We start from the raw sequence: 18,712 nt of genomic DNA on the forward strand, positions 1-18,712 counted from the left end.
CAAGAGATAATTTTGTTCTGTTTTTCATGGCGGCCACTGGAGCTTTTATGCAGCTCGCCGCCGGCGTATCTCCGTTTTCTCAGCGGCGCACCGCTACTTCATACGGACGAATACAGAAGCGTGAACGGATTTTTGCTGTTTCAACGGAGAGGGTGGAACGAAGAAACAGTTTTGGAGAGGATGAAAAGGTTGAGAAGATAATGATGAACCAGAAAACGGTGAAGGAAGAAACTGGGGTGAAACCTAAGATTTACGCAAATCCGGAAGATTTACCAGAGTACGAGGAGGATAAAAAGTTGACGAAGGATTAATTTGAAGAGTCTAAAGTGATTATCAGATCGGACGGCGGTCCGCCTCGCTGGTTTTCACCTTTGGAATGCTCTTCTTCTACCTCTCCAGACTGTCCTTTGCTTCTGTTTTTTCCTGGTTCGTTTTTCTTCATCTTTCTGATCAGATATAGACTGTTTTCTCTCTCTATATATAAACAAATGCAATTGACTTGCATGTTTTTCATAATTCACATTTTAGCATATGTTAACGAGATTTCAGTTTTCAGGAATTGATGGCACCGGACTTGGACTTATAATGCATCATCATAAGCTTGGAAAGTAAGTCAAAATTAAGGCTAAATCTTTACTTTGGTGTTAATTTATTAACAAAATTGTTTAAAATCCAAGTAACCCACTAAATGATATTTGAATGATTATGAAGGATGTTCAACATTTGGTGCTTCCATATTCCAGTGTTGAAAATTGGCACATCAAATTACATCAATTGTCAACATTATGGGTGGCATTAATGGGGTGGCAAAATTGGTCAAATTTGGCCACCAAATTGATGAAAATTTTAGATGGTAAAACTATGTAATTAGTCATTGTAATTTAGGGTATTTACAAATTAGTCCTTAAAGCTTCAACTATAAATACCCTAGCTCATTTAGCTTCAAAACCATCCCAAAGCATTCTAGCTTTCTTCCAATACTAGAGAGAATTTAGAGAGTTTCTTGAGAGTTGTTTTCTCCTTTTTGTCAAGAGAGAATTATCATTGTTTTCTCCTTGGTAGATCGAGAGAGGTTGTAATTCCTATTTTCTCATAGTGAAATTCTTCTACCGTTGCCCGTGGTTTTTACCCTATATTATTTAGGGGTTTTCCACGTAAATTTTGTGTCTCTTTTTATCTTCATTTTTATTTTCTCAAATTATCAGTTGCGATTTTTCTCTATCTGATAGCCGTCTTCCGCAACAATTGGTATCCGAGCTAGATTAGAGTGTGTAATATCTGCTTATTGTCTTTGTGGTTGCCACCAAAAGGTGGATCCTCCAACATAAGAAAGTAAGAAGTTATTACCCATTCTTTGAAGGTTCTAGAGAACTATTCACGATAGTGAAATAGTGGGAGCTATCCGTAAACGAAGCAATGGCAACGAAATTTGATATTGAAAAGTTCAATGGGAGAAATTTCTCATTGTGGAAATTGAAGATGAAGGCCATCCTGAGGAAAGACGGTTGTCTAGCAGCTATCAGCGAAAGGCCAATAGATTTCACAGACGACAACAAATGGATCGAAATGGACGGAAATGCTATGGCAAACTTTCATCTAGCATTAGCAGATGAAGTATTGTCAAGTATCGAGGAGAAGAAGACAACTAAGGAGATATGAGATTATCTCACCAAACTGTACGAGGCCACATCGTTGCACAATAAAATTTTCCTTAAGAGAAAATTGTACACTCTCCGTATGCCAGAATCTACTTCAGTGACGGAGCACTTAAATACACTAAACACTTTATTTTCTCAGCTTACATCCTTAAGCTGTAAAATAGGAGAACAAGAACGTGCTGAACTTCTACTTCAAAGTCTACCGGATTCATATGATCAACTCATCATCAACTTGACAAACAGTAATGTTACCAGTCTAGTCTTCGATGACGTTGCAGCTGCTGTTCTACAAGAAGAAAATCGGCGCAAGAACAAGGAAGACAGACAAGTAAATCTGCAACAAGCAGAAGCGTTGACAACAATGAAAACGATGAGAGGGAGATCAACAGAACGTGGCCAAAGCAGCAGTCACAAACATGGTAGATCGAAGTCGAGAAGCAAGAAGAATTTAAAATGTTACAACTGTGGAAAGAAGGGTCACTTGAAGAATGATTGTTGGAGTCTAAATAAAAACTCCAATCCACAAGGCAATACCGCAAACACTTCAGATGATGGAGATGCTCTATGTTGTGAAGCGTCAACCACCGTGGAAGGAAGAAAACGATTTGCAGATATATGGCTCATTGATTCGGGAGCGACATATCACAAGACCTCAAGAAGAGAATGGTTCCATCATTATGAACCTGTCTCAGGAGGATCTGTGTATAGTTGCAATGATCATGCCTTATAGATCGTTGGTGTGGGAACCATCAAATTGAAGATGTATGATGGAACAATTAAAGTTGTTCGAGATGTGCGGCACGTGAAAGGTCTGAAGAAAAATTTATTATCCTACGGATTGTTGGATAATAATGCTAGCAAGATTGAAACACGGAAAGGAATCATGAAGGTGTTCCGTGGAGCGCTTGTGGTGCTGAAAGGTGAAAAGATAGCTGCAAACTTGTACATGTTGAAGGAAGAGACATTGCTAGAAGCAGAAGCCTCTGTTGCCTCATGTAGTTCAGATTCTGCAATGCTATGGCATAAGAAACTTGGACACATGTCAGAACAAGGAATGAAAGTCCTTGTGGAGCAAAAGCTACTTCCAGGCTTAACAAAGGTTTCACTTACTTTACGTGAGCATTGCATAACAAGTAAGCAGCACCTGTTGAAATTCAACACATCAAATTCTAGAGGTAAAAGTATTCTAGAACTGGTTCACTCTGACGTATGGCACGCACCAGTTACATCCCTAGGTGGAGCAAAATATTTTGTCTCATTTATTGATGACTACTCCAGGAGATGTTGGGTGTACCCTATTAAGAAGAAGTCCGATGTGTTTTCAACTTTCAAAAACTTCAAAGAGCGGGTGGAACTTGATTCTGGAAATAAAATCAAGTGTTTCAGAACAGATAATGGAAGAGAATACACAAGTGAAGAATTTGATGACTTTTGCAGGAAAGAAGGCATCAAAAGACAGTTCACAGTGACGAACACTCCTCAACAAAATGGAGTGGCAGAGCGGATGAACAAAACCTTGTTAGAAAGAACAAGAGCAATGTTGAGGGATGCAGGCCTAGAAAAATCATTCTGGGCAGAAGCAATCAATACCTCCTGTTATTTGGTGTATCGAGCTCCATCAACTGCAATAGAGCTGAAGACACCAATGGAGATGTGGACTGGTAAACCATCTGATTATTCAAACCTCCATGTGTTTGGAAGTATTGTGTATGTGATGTACAACTCCCAAGAAATTTCAAAGCTGGATCCAAAATCCAGGAAATACAAATTCTTGGGGTATGCTGATGGAGTAAAGGGGTATCGCTTGTGGTATCCTATTGCCCGCAAAGTGATCATTAGCAGGGATGTTATCTTTGTAGAAGATAAACTACAAAGAAAAGAAGACGATGATAGCGTTGAAAAGTCAGAGACTACTCAGATACATGTGGAAAAAGAGTTTGAAGAAGGAGATTCTTCTGAAGCAGAACCAGCACATGATGAACAAGAACCAGAGAGTTCTAAAGCTCCAACAACTCGTCAATCAAATCGTGTGAGAAGACGTCCCAATTGGCACTCAGATTATGTTATAGAATGTAATATTGCATACTGCCTTTTAACAGAGGACGGTGAGCCATCAACATACCAGGAGGCAATAAACAGTTCAGATGCTTCACTGTGGATGATGGCGATGCAAGAAGAAATCGAAGCCCTTCATAAAAATAATACATGGGACCTTGTGCCACTACCACAAGGAAGAAAGCCAATTGGTAACAAATGGGTTTTCAAAATCAAGCGAAATGGTGACGATCAAGTGGAGAGGTATCGTGCAAGACTGGTGGTCAAAGGATATGCTCAGAAAGAAGGTATTGATTTCAATGAAATTTTTTCTCATGTGGTTCGACTAACAACAGTTCGAGTAGTCTTGGCAATGTGTGCTACATTGGACTTACATCTAGAGCAGCTAGATGTTAAAACAGCTTTTCTTCATGGAAATCATGAATAAGAGATTTATATGCTCCAGCCTGAAGGTTTTGAAGAAGAAGAAAAGAAGAATTGCAGGTTGAACAAATCTCTGTACGGTCTAAAGCAGGCGCCGAGGTGTTGGTATAAGAGATTTGATTCCTTCATTATGTGCCTTGGATACAACAGACTTAATGCAGACCCTTGTGCTTATTTCAAGAGGTCTGGTGATAACGATTTTGTTATATTGTTATTGTATGTGGATGACATGTTGGTTGCAGGACCCAACAAAGATCATATTGAAGAATTGAAGGCACAACTGGCTAGGGAATTTGAAATGAAGGACTTGGGATCAGCAAACAAGATTCTAGGGATGCAAATTCACCGAGACAGAAGTAATAGGAAGATTTGGCTTTCACAAAAGAATTACTTGAAGAAGATCTTGTCACGATTTAGCATGCAAGATTGTAAGCCAATTTCTACCCCTCTTCCTATTAACTTCAAATTATCTTCCAGTATGAGTCCTAGCAGTGAAGAAGAGAGGATGGAGATGTCTCGAGTACCGTATGCATCAGCAGTGGGAAGTTTAATGTTCGCTATGATATGCACAAGACCAAACATTGCACAAGCAGTGGGAGTGGTTAGTCGGTACATGGCGAATCCAGGCAAAGAGCATTGGAATATTGTAAAGAGGATCCTAAGATACATCAAAGAGACCTCAAATGTTGCATTATATTACGAAGGATCAAACTTACTAATCAATGGGTATGTAGATTCTGACTATGCAGGGGGTTTGGATAAAAGCAAATCTACTACAGGATATGTGTTCAAAGTTGCTGGTGGAGCTGTAAGCTGGGTTTCAAAATTGCAGTCAGTTGTGGCTACGTCCACAAAAGAGGCAGAATATGTAGCAGCTACACAAGCCAGTAAAGAAGCTATTTGGTTGACGATGCTATTGGAGGAGCTTGGGCACAATCAAGAGTATGTCTCTCTGTTTTGTGACAGTCAAAGCGCCTTGCATCTAGTAAGGAATCCAACATTTCATTCAAGGACTAAGCACATACGAGTTCAGTACCATTTCATTCGTGAAAAGGTGGAAGAAGGAACGGTAGATATGCAGAAGATCCATTCCAAAGACAACATAACAGATTTCATGACGAATGCAATCAATGCTGATAAATTTACCTGGTGTCGATCCTCCTGTGGCCTGTCAGAAACGTAAGCAACATGAAAGGTACAAAGTAGAAAGAATGGTGTGAAGATATGATTGTTCCAATCAAATCTTCAAGTGGGAGATTGTTGAAAATTGGCACATCAAATTACATCAATTGTCAACATTATGGGTGGCAATTTGGTGGCATTAATGGGGTGGCAAAATTGGTCAAATTTGGCCACCAAATTGTTGAAAATTTTAGATGGTAAAACTATGCAATTAGTCATTATAATTTAGGGTATTTACAAATTAGTCCTTAAAGCTTCAACTATAAATACCCTAGCTCATTTAGCTTCAAAACCATCCCAAAGCATTCTAGTTTTCTTCCAATACTAGAGAGAATTTAGAGAGTTTCTTGAGAGTTGTTTTCTCTTTTTTATCAAGAGAGAATTATCATTGTTTTCTCCTTGGTAGATCGAGAGATGTTGTAATTCCTATTTTCTCATAGTGAAATTCTTCTACCGTTGCCTGTGGTTTTTACCCTATATTATTTAGGGGTTTTCCACGTAAATTTTGTGTCTCTTTTTATCTTCATTTTTATTTTCTTAAATTATCAGTTGCGATTTTGTTCTATTCGATAGCCGTATTCCGCAACATCCAGTAGTGGATAGGACTTCATTTAATGGTACTTGTTTTTTTTACTCTTTTAGATATCAGCCGCTTAATTTAATTGCCATATAAAATAAGTTTGGTAATGTAGTTCTCTAATATCAATTTTACGGTTTAGAGCTGGTGAAGCTAGTTGAAACAACGATTTAGGTCAGATAACTCCAGGTCACCAAACAGGCAAATATATCTTGAAGCAGAGTCTCTTGGAGCATGCCCTGCCCTTTCTGTCGCAGCTCGGAATCCTAACTTGGATCTTGTACTCGTTTCGTCCAACCCAGGTTAAAATTTACAGTCTTACAACAGTGCCATTTCCGTTCTATATAAACTCTTGATTTGATCAGTGTGAAATCATGTTGAAGAAATGCTAGATGATCGATTTAGATGCTCTGCTTGATCCATGGAGAATCTAATTGATCCATCTTTTTTCCCTGTTTTCTTTCTAACCCGCAGCAACATCTTTTAATAAGTCACAGTGGCAAACACTGATACCTCTACTGGACATTATGCCTGATCAGTTCCCACTTAATCTCCCTTACATGCTCAGCTTACCAACAGGTTATTTTGCCAACATGTTCTTTTGAATTTCTTAGATGCATGCGAAGTCTCCTTTGAGGATGCCGATGCGATTTTATCAACAATTGGACTATATAAGTTTAGGCAATCCTTTGAGGATGCTGATGGATAATGTTTTGAAAAGAGGTCTTCTTCCCCAAACCATTGAAAATTTATCACAAAATTTTGCTACAATGTCAACGTACCTCCCAGTAAGATCCATAGCTAAATGTCTAAAGGATGTAGCATTACTTTTTTCTCCTGCCATTTTCTCCTATATTGATTCATGTAAACTTAATCATTTTAGTATCACAGGCAATGTAGGCCCATGATTATTTTCAATTGTCTTTCTCCTTCTATTCATTCTCCAAAGCACACTATACAAAATTGAGGTAGATGTGAACAAAATAGCTACATGGTATGAATAGAATCGATCTTTTGTTGTTGACAGGTTCTGGCTGATATTTTACCCAGAGAAACACTTCGATGGAAGCTAAATTTGCTGAAATCTGGTTCTGACTCTGCCAACTCATTCCTTCATGCAGTAAAAGCTCAGATATTGTTACTTTGCAGGTCCTTAAACTCTGGCATTTAAAATCTCATAGAAATATTTTGCTTGTTCTGTGGATATTGGTGGTAAATGTAAATCTTATAGATGTCAAATGGATGTACATATAAGAAACATTAACTTGATGATTTTCTTAAAAAAAATCATTATATGCAGAAGGTTGTGCCATCCATAAAATCTATAACTCTATCGTGTTGGCTAAAACTCTAAATAATATTTCCCAAATTTTGATAATGCCTACATGGTTAACTGTTCGTATTTGTTTCTGCTATCCACATAATTGTTGAACCTCTGCAGTACCTAAACGATCATGTGTTAATATTGTATCAAAACAGTTGAATTGTAATACCGTGATGGTAGATTGAATTCACAGTGTTTTCTTTACTTCTAGTGGAAGAGATCAGCTGTTACCTAGTCAAGAGGAATGCCAAAGACTTCAAAAAGCACTACCAGATTGTGAGATTCGTAAGTTTGAAGAAAGTGGTCATTTTCTCTTCATGGTATGCTTCTTTCTTCGCGTAGGCATTTAGGGACTGAGTCCGACTAATTCCAAACTGCAAGCCACTTTCTGATACAAATTGCTCAATTGTTCAGGAAGATAATGTTGACTTGGTCACAAACATCAAGGCTGCTGCTTTCTATCGCCGAGGAAAGCAGTTTGAATGTGTCTCAGATTACGTGCCACCAACACCTTGGGAATTCAAAAAAGTACATGAATCAATGAGGTAAGGATCAATTGTTTTACTACAAAATTTACAGAAATATTGATTTGAAATTAATAGATTGGTTTAGTTGAGTAATTAATTGAATTGGTTTTGTTCCTAGATGGCTTCTTTCAGCTACCGGCCCTGTGATGCTCTCAACATTACAGGATGGCAAGGTGGTGAGGGGACTCGAAGGAATTCCATCAGAGGGACCAGTCCTCTTTGTTGGTTATCACATGTTACTGGGAATTGAAATTGTTCAATTAGTAGCTCAACTTCTGATGGAGAGAAATATTCTTGTTCGTGGGATCACACATCCAATGATATTTGTAAAAGAGAAAGATGGAAATCCCCCGCAGATGGACCCATCAAATTTTGATATATTCAGACTAATGGGTTCAGTGCCTGTCTCAGCAGCAAGCTTCTTCAAACTCATGTCTTCAAAATCTCATATCCTGTTATATCCTGGTGGTGCACGGGAAACCCTTCATAGGAAGGTAACATATATAATAATATCCTATCAACATTTTATACATTGTCGAGGGATTTTCCAGCTACTTTAGAATAAGTTTATGAAAATAGTATAGCATGCATTATCAATGATGGATCGAGAGGGACGGGTGGGGCAGTGATCCCTTAAAAAATTTAATTACTCGTTTATTTTGGATATTCTTTTATTTTTGTTGATAATTTATTTTCGTTCATTTAAAATTTTATAACTTTATCCTCCTAAAATTTTATAAATTAGTCATCTTAACATAAAATTATGCATTCGTCCTTGTGCATTACCTTATTTATATGTATATGTAATACTCACGTGTTGAGTTGATCCCGCAGGGGGAAGCATACAAGTTATTTTGGCCAGAGAAAACTGAGTTCGTGAGGATGGCAGCCAGATTTGGAGCCAAAATTGTTCCTTTTGGCGTTGTTGGAGAGGATGATGTCGCTGAGGTGATAAAGGCTACGCATGCAACTTTTGTTTTCCTCATGAAGTTGTTTTCACTCATAACAGTAGCTAACACGTTATATTTATCATTATATTTTATCAGCTCGTGGAGGTTTTTTCTAATAATTCTATATAGAAATGATTCTAAGTTGATTTTGCTGCTTAAGTCACGAATAATAATTAATTTGCATGGGGTGTTTACTTAATTTTCCAGATAATTTTGGATTACGATGACCAAATGAAGATTCCGTGGAGAAGGGAAGAAATAGAACGAGTTACAAATCGGTTTTCAAAAGTTAGGTATTAATTCAAAATTAAACTGAATTATTATGATTAGGAATTTTCTTTTTTGAATCGTAAGTACGCCTTGATTCTTGTTATGATTAGGAATTTTCTTGGTTGAATTCTAAACCCTTATTTAGGGCTGATGCAAGTGGTAAGGTTGCAAACCAGCAAATGCATTTACCAGTGATGCTACCAAAATTTCCAGGCCGGCTTTATTATTATTTTGGGAAGCCCATTCTGACTGAAGGTAAATTATAGAAATTAATGATTAGGATCCACTTGCATCTAGTGTTTTACATCTTTTTAAGATCTTTAGATGAAGGAAATCAAAGGTTGAGATTAACTTTTTTAAGTGAATATCTTCTCATTTCCTAATGTCTCAACCTTTGATTTGTTCCCATTCAACAATCCTAAAAAGGTATAAAACTTTTTTGTTTTATACTATGCAATTGGATCCTAGCCTATATATATATATATATATATATATATATATATTTGATTCATTGATAGTGTAAAAAAATAATTGTTAAGATAAATTTGTATAAAAAGTTGAGGTGTACTTACAGGGATGAAGATGGAGCTGAGGGATAAGAAGAAATGTGATGAACTGTATCAAAATGTAAAGTCAGAGGTGGAGGGCTGCATTGAATTCTTGAAACGTAAAAGAGAAAAGGATCCTTATAGGAATTTATTTTCAAGAGTATTATACCAGGCCTCCCGTCCTGGTTCTATCTCTCCCTTTCATATCCCATCATTTGATTTATGATGTTTTGCTTTTATATGTTGGTATACATATATTTTTCTATTAATGTTCTAATTGTTGTTATGCTTTGAGATTTTGGATTCAAGCGTTAGGAATGTCAGAGATATAAATGTTCAATGTCAAATAATTAAAAATTATTTTTAAATATATAATATATTGTATTTACCCAAATTAATAAATAAAAAGATTATTTCTTAGATTTACTTATATATATATATATATATATATATATGTCCATCTAATAATTTATGTTTAATTTTTTAGTCATTTCTCTTTATAGTACCATTTATAAAGTTTGAATCCAGACTGATATGTGCTATGCATGATGTATGATATGAACTAATTATTATTGCACAGATTTGCTTATGATTCTTAAATTAGTGCCACGGAAAACTTTGGTCAGCACTTGTGCAGCACCTGAACCTCTCAAGAATGTTGGTAACTTGAGAATTGTTGATTCAAGGAGGCTGGATAGTTGAAGTCAGTTTACCTAATGAGTCGAGTGTGGTAAATGATGGTTTGAGGGGTGGAAGATGGCGCTTCTCGTTCTCTTGTCGATTGGAAGGTGAGTTTATCTAGTAAGTTATTGAGTCATAATTTATTTACTATATGTATACTTAGTCATAAATAAAATATATTACTTTAATTAAAAATACACAAATTTTACATCAACTACAATTTAATATAAAAATGATTAATATTAATAAATAAAAAAATATTTAATTTTATTTAGGAGAAAGTATACAAATGGTCCGTCGATTATAGGATATTATTTTATTATGTTCCTCGATTATTAAAAATTATAAAATGATCCTCTGACTATAGAGTGTTACTTTGTTGAGTCCCTCAATTATTAAAAGTTACATAATAGTAATCCGACTATTAATCATGTTTTAAACTCGTCATTTTATGTTAAAATATTGATGGTATTCTAAGTTGAATATTAATTTGTTGATCGTGATATGATAAAATTTAATCACAAAATCTCAAATGACTAACAAATTACAGTCATCATGTTAGCATCTAACTTTGACAACCATTAATTTTTTAAAGAAAAAGATGAGTTTGGAACATAATGAATAGTCGGGTAACCATTTTGTAACTTTTACTAGTCGTGCGACTTAATAAGATTATATTATATAGTTGAAGGATCATTTTGTAACTTTTAAGAGTCAATGATCTTAATAAAGTAATATCCTATAATTGAAGGACCATTTTTGTACTTTACCCTTTTATTTAATGATCGTTTTCACCGAGGTGATCGACTTATACAGTTATACTATATACTTTCTCCACAATCCTGCCGTCTGCTAATTATATACTTATTTGTTTAAAATCTTAATTAATTAGTTAATTAAATACACTTAAAACGTTAAAATGTTATTTTATTTGTTTATTAAACACACAAAAATAACATTATTTTAGAATATATTTGTATGGTACGTCACATAAATATATATATTAAAATATTTTAAAAAAAAACGTTGAAGATATAAAAACATAATGTAACCCCCAGACCGATGCGGGTAACACGATCCGATCTGGGAAATCACATGAGGGCCACCGGAGTGACCCATTGTAAAAATAGCGGAAAATTTAAAACTTTTTTTATCAGAACATGTAACTCATAAAATCATTTGTCACTATTTAAAAATAAAACAGATTTTCATACTCGTATATAAATTAAAATACAATTACATGCCCCCTAATCACATGTACCATACTCTGTAACAACGCCAGAAGAACTCTCTTACTGAAGTCGATAAATGCACTGGTACAATTCTTTTAACCTGAAAAGGTGAGTAATAGAGTGAGCTTTGGAAAGCTTAGTAATACAGAACTATCAGGTGATGCTGATGAATGTGCAGATACAGATAAATATATATTTCCTTATTATTTCCGAACATTTACAGATTTTTATGTTGAGCAGAGATCCTACTGATATTTCAGGTGGTAATGGACAATGAGCTTTCAGTTCAGAGAAATATTTCGGATGACTGAATTCAGGAGATCAGAATAGGTTATCTAGCGTGTTTCTAAAAAATCATGTAACTTTTCAGATCTTTTTAAAACATATATATATACCCCCATCCGTCACGAACAAAATGTGTAGGTTCCCCAAAACCATACGACCCCGTCACGAACAGTAAGGCCATGAGCACAAAGCCGATGAGCCTCCAAGTAATCTTCCTCCAACAATACCCCCCAATAAAACATGTACCGTCCGTAAACGGATATATCAAAAATCAAAACATAATTCAAGTCAAGTATCATATCAGAATCCAGGTCATGTATCAGATCAGAATCCATGTTAATATCAGATCAGAATCTAGGTCAAGTATCATAACATAATTCAAATCAGAAATCAGATAAAATATTCATGTAATTAGGGAACACACCAGAGCTTACTGGTATTATTTAAAGGTACTGTATCATGCAGAGAAACACAGTTCTTCAGTATGTCGATAGAATGTTGGAATTTAGAATCACTATTGGAAGAGTTCATTAACTACATAATCATCAGTTATTCAGAATGTGAATTGAGCGGATAAGACAGAAACGAATATTTAAAACATTTACGATTTACGTCGATCTATCAGAATATCGAACAACTCCCATAACTGATACTTATCGACTGGTCAATTCATTACCCTTCCAGGGTGTTTACTCTTTAATACAAAAAATACTTGTCCAGAGATCATCTTCGGAATCATCGTTGAATAGATCTTTCAATGTCTTTATTTCATTTTCACGCTTCCACAATTTCATGCAATGCTGACGCACTTGATTATTTTAATCATAACCCATCGTAATTGTACACTATGTAAACTCATCAGAATTTCCAAACTTATCCAAATCACTTACTAAATCCTCTGTCATTGAGGTTACCTAATTCATTTATCAGTCATGTCTATTCTCGTTATTTCGGGGTTTTCTAGGGTAATCCAGACGTTTCTGAAATTCGTATACATATTGTACTTCCGTTCAATTCAATTTGGTCTTCGTGGTTTATTTGTCTAATGAATATCCATTTTTTATTACCGAATGCGATCTAGAGTTGAGCTGAGTATGTAACACCCCCAACCCGTATCCGATCCGGATACGAGTCCGAAGTGTCACATTGACTTTTCAAACATTTATTCGTATAAAATAGTGAGTAATTTAAAAACTTTGATAATATTTAACTTATTAAAAACGTTTACAAAATATATCAGAGTTCATACAATTTATATCTTTAGACTACATGCCAACTACACTCTATAAACAGTACATATATTTTCTGATCCGACATTTGGTAAGGAGAACTGACCTGTCTTGCTCCGCATTACTCTTTACTCTTCTCGAAACCTACGTGTGAAACAATCACACGCTAAGTCGAAGACTTAGTGAGGCATAACAACTTATAATGCACTTTATAACATATATCAATACATGCATATTCTGTTCTATCATGTTATACCAATACCATGCATTCTTTGTATCCTATAAACTCATATCAGATTAATTACAGTAAATACATACATACACATAATTCATCATTAACAGTTTATCATGTAGTCACATACTTTTATGGTTAACCTTTTCAATCAAACACTATACACACACAACATCATATCACAAATCATATACATATATCACATACATTGTTCTCATATCACCAATATCCATACCTGTAAGCATATTACTTTAACATTCATGAATTTGTATTAATGAGTTTCTTGGCCCATGATATCATATTGAGAACCTAAGGTATCTGAGTATTGTGAGGTTGTGCACTATGCTGTCACCACAGCTCGTATAAATGCACCGAAGTGCCGCGTAGAATTGCACCGTAGTGCCATATAATGATGTCCATAAGGACCACATAGAATTCCTTAAGAATCATATACATATGCTAGGGATCATATATGTGTCTCACCAGACTTCACACATGTTCCAAAGAATATATATATATATCTCGAAGGACCGCGTAGAATATTGTCCCGAAGGACCGCGTAGAATATTGTCCCGAAGGACCGCGTAGACCCTCTACTCTTGGCATGCCAACTATACCCCTAGCTCTCAAGACACATAACATGGGCATTTTCTTTTATACTTATCATTTCACATAAACTTGTAATTCACTTCCCATATCACGTATCACATAGCTTCGTTTCATATTATCACATAGTCACATAGTTCACTTACACGTAGATCATTTTCATATCATTCTCATGTCACATATATCATGTTTTCATATAATTTCTATCATTTCTCACCTAATCACATTTATTCATGTAAACATAATTATCATATCTTGTTCACATAAGATCATATATGCTACGTATAACACATAGAACACTTCCTCCTAGCTTATATCAATTTTCAGAGTTCTTTCATATTACCTGATGATATATATATCATATAGATATATAATAACGGATATCATATTATCTACCTTATGCTCTATTTCTTTGTATTCCCATAGATTATAAATTATGTTGTATTTCTAAACATATATCATTTAATAGTATTTTTATTTAGGTACTAATTTAATCTCTTTACTTAATTCAATTTCATATATTCATTATAATCTTTTCATATAGCTCCATTATACTAATTCTCATAATAAATCATACCACTAAGTACTTGTCCAACTCATGTTTCCATTATGCATATACTGTTACCCATGTTTACCTAGTTCATATCAATTCTTATAAACTCACTTTCATCATATTTTCCTATTATTACATATTTTATCTCATAACCATGTATCCACATAGTCTTATATTTCATTATCATATTACATATACTTGTTCTCCTATGACCCTTAATAAACATATATTTCTATTTCCCTATATCTCTCGACTTATCTTCTATATTCCTATAATTTCATAACTTATTTTATATCATTTTCCCTTTTTATTCACATCAACCATCTATTTATTTAGTTCAATTTCTCATGACTTCCACAATACTCTTTAATAAAACTTTGTAGCTCTTCACTATAATACATAAACCATAGTTTCTTTTAATTTATCAATCTTCCCTATATTACTTATGTATCCTTATTTATGCCCTCGAATTCATACTATTCTCTTAGAGTCTCCTAATATTTCTTGTATAATTACTTATACCATATCATATAACTTATACTTTATTATCTTATTCTCTCATATTCATTTCATTTCTTATGACTCTATCATATAACTTATCTCATGTTCTTCCATTATTACATATTAAAGTCTTACATACATCATATAGCATATACAAAGCATATCATTATCTTTAGTCATACATACATACAATCAATGTAATACAGATAATCACATATAATTATAACCACACATAATCATGTCCATGACTTCATGCATATTACTCTAGGAAATAGACTCATCGCAAGTCTTATTTCCATTAAACACTACATATCACTAGTATGCACTCACCTGGGCCTCGTTGTTTGAATCAATCCTAATCCTTAGTTTGTTCCGGAACAAGCTTTCATTCTATATCTACATAATAATACATTAATACTTATCAGTATACTTATTGATATATTCGAAACTATCACTCCTTAGTCTCAAAGAAAAGCCAATTTCATCTTTTAATGAAGGTATGCATCGATGCACTACACCATGCATCGATGCATATATCCTATTCGATGTTTGTATTTAATGGAGATGCATCGATGCACTCCTTATGCATCGATGCATAAATCCCATTCGATGTTTTCTATTTAAATTCATGCATCGATGCACTGCATGTGCATCGATGCACCTTAAACAATTTCTGGTATTTATCATCGATGCATCGGTGCACAATGAATGTGCATCGATGCACATTGCCCAGAACTGACATTTTAGCACGTAAATCATTAACTCTTCCCTTAATTCTTCTATTTTAAGCCCCTCTTATGAAATTAAACTCAACTACTATAACTTGAACCAACTTATATCCATGTAAATCATCTTTAACCTCAAAATCCTATCTTCTTTATGAGATTCAAGAATCATACCAAATTTTCTATATGATATAAATCCAATTCTATCACTCCAAATCTCTTAATTTAACCATTGACAAGTCAAATTTAACTTCCAATCTAAGAAATGAACTTTATTCCAAGATTTCATTTGTAAACTCTAAATCTTTAATCTCTCCTAACTCCACCATCCTTTTCTTTTAAGATGATTTAAGCTTTCCTTAAGCTTAGTTATCATCTAATAATTAAAACCTAACCTTAAAATCAACAATTCAATTATAAACAAAGAAACTTACCTTTGGCTCTTGGCTTCCACGTGAAGAAGAAGAAGAAAGGAGAAGAGAACTCTGGAGAACTCTCTCCCTTTCCACGTGCCTTTATCCTTACCAATCCCATTTTTTTATTCATTTCTTGGTCAATTAACCCTTTTGCCCTTTATTTCCTTTACTAATTACTAAATAACCTTCATCATATATATCCAATAATCATTGAACTATTTCATTCTTATACTTTAGTCACCAAATTCTGAAACTTTACAATTTGGTCACTAACCCGGTATTGCGGATGTTACAAATCTCCCCTCCTTTTAAGAAAATTCGTCCTCGAATTTTCACTGGACATTTTGATAGAAACATATGTTCTAAAGTTCTCATGTTGCTTCATTTAATTAATCTTTCTTGTCATCATCAGAAACTTACTTTTCAATCCTTTAACTTTTCAATTACCTTTTTCCTTTATATATATATATATCAGGTCACTTATCATTTAAACATCAACCAATAACTTCAATCCATTTATGTCTTCTCTCTCCTTCCTTTATGTATTTTCCTTTGACCATTTCTGAATTTCATATAATGTCACTAATCACATAGACGGTAACATCAATTTTCATCACTTAACATCATAAATTCATCTCTAAATACTTTATAATAACCAAATTCATTTTCCATCATCATTTAACCAAGAATATGACCTTAAATCTTCTTAAATACGATTCAACCTACACTTTAAAGAATCTTTTTCACATCACCTTGCACACTTGTCTTATTTCTATATAAAAATTGTCATCTGTACTTCCATATTTATCGTATATGATCCTTTAAATCAATCCCTTTCATTTTTTTATTCCTTATCCTTATACATAAATCATATATTTCCTTTCATATTCACATACTTTTGTCTTATCACTTATACTCATCTTTATGTACCAATCTTCATTGCATTCTCATTACTCTGATAACCCATTTCTTATACATAACTTCATTCTTTATCATTTCTTATACTTGTATTTTCCTTCCTGAAGGTTACATGCAAATACTTATCTCTGTTTCTATATCATAGTTATCTGCTCAGAATATACAACTATATTCAAATTCACATCCTAATCAATTAACTCCACTTTATCTTTCCTCTAATCTTATAACTTTAGTACCTTTACTCTGACCGCTAGATAATAACTTTTGTTCAATCTAGGACACAAGCCCTATTATACCAATCATATACATCCTTTCCAATCTCAATTATCTCAACATTCGCTTACTCAACTTATCAATTTCACATCTATTCTCATACATCCTGAAATTTCTTTTGCTCAAACTCAACATTCTGACTTCCTGTGTCCTATAATCTGATCATCGATATACACATTCTCAAACTCTTCTTATCCATCCTCGGCTTTACTTAAATATACAAATTCTTACTTCCTTTTCCTTTACTATACCACATTACTATAATCCAAATATGCAACTATATCCAGATCCATTGCAGATCTGGTTATCATATCCTGACAATATCTTATAATCTTATAATTCCAGTACATTTTTATCACATACTCTAGTTAGCCAATGCTAACTCTTTCCATCTTAACTGCAAACCCTTATTATAAACATACTCTTGTTTATGCGCAATACTATCACTTCGTTTCAAACTCATAAGCTCTGACTTTATACATCTTATACACTTGTCACTGATGCACTTATCCTTGAGTTCTTCTATACGTACTCATCACGTCCTTAGATCTTTTTAACATTCTTATGGTGACACCTGTTCACCATATTCTATCTTATCCATATAATAACAAAACTACTATATATCGTGTTTCCGATTCCAAATGATGAAAACTTTCTATCATTATTCAGATATGATTTCAGCTTTCTGAAATCAACTTTTGATCTTACTAGGCATTTCCTGAGGTGTCCGCTCTTCTCCCTGCCTGGTCAGGGCAGGTGAATTGCTATCACAATCAGGAATATCACATCTTATTTCACTTCGAAATTACTATAATCATACTTATATTAGAACGTAGCAATCTAATTCTATTAGCAAGACAACACACTCCTTACACTATCAGATCAGAAATGTTTCACCTTATGTTGACATGTACACATTTTATGACACTTTAAACTTCGGTTTATGCCGAGAATCGACTAAACCATAGCTCTGATACCATTAAATGTAACACCCCCAACCCGTATCCGACCCGGATACGAGTCAGAAGTGTCACATTGACTTTTCAAACATTTATTCGTATAAAATAGTGAGTAATTTAAAAACTTTGATAATATTTAACTTATTAAAAACGTTTACAAAATATATCAGAGTTCATACAATTTATATCTTTAGACTACATGCCAACTACACTCTATAAACAGTACATATATTTTCTGATCCGACATTTGGTAAGGAGAACTGACCTGTCTTGCTCCGCATTACTCTTTACTCTTCTCAAAACCTACGTGTGAAACAATCACACGCTAAGTCGAAGACTTAGTGAGGCATAACAACTTATAATGCACTTTATAACATATATCAATACATGCATATTCTGTTCTATCATGTTATACCAATACCATGCATTCTTTGTATCCTATAAACTCATATCAGATTAATTACAGTAAATACATACATACACATAATTCATCATTAACAGTTTATCATGTAGTCACATACTTTTATGGTTAACCTTTTCAATCAAACACTATACACACACAACATCATATCACAAATCATATACATA

The 18,712-nt window shown here is 34.2% G+C and overlaps 1 protein-coding gene and 1 pseudogene across 2 annotated transcripts in view; one reads left to right on the plus strand and one right to left on the minus strand.

The window, feature by feature from the left end:
- Positions 1–9,740, plus strand: LOC120181602 (annotated as a pseudogene).
- Positions 8,163–18,712, minus strand: part of LOC120181604 (serine/threonine-protein kinase PBS1-like) — a 25,249-nt gene continuing 14,699 nt past the window's right edge. For both annotated transcript variants that reach the window (XM_039186694.1, XM_039186693.1), the window contains one exon: positions 8,163–8,174. The gene's annotated coding sequence lies outside the window, so the exon portion shown is untranslated. The remainder of the gene's footprint in view (positions 8,175–18,712) is intronic.

Source organism: Hibiscus syriacus, unplaced genomic scaffold, assembly GCF_006381635.1.
Source record: "Hibiscus syriacus cultivar Baekdansim isolate YM2019G1 unplaced genomic scaffold, ASM638163v2 tig00112530_pilon, whole genome shotgun sequence".
Classification (NCBI taxonomy): domain Eukaryota; kingdom Viridiplantae; phylum Streptophyta; class Magnoliopsida; order Malvales; family Malvaceae; genus Hibiscus; species Hibiscus syriacus.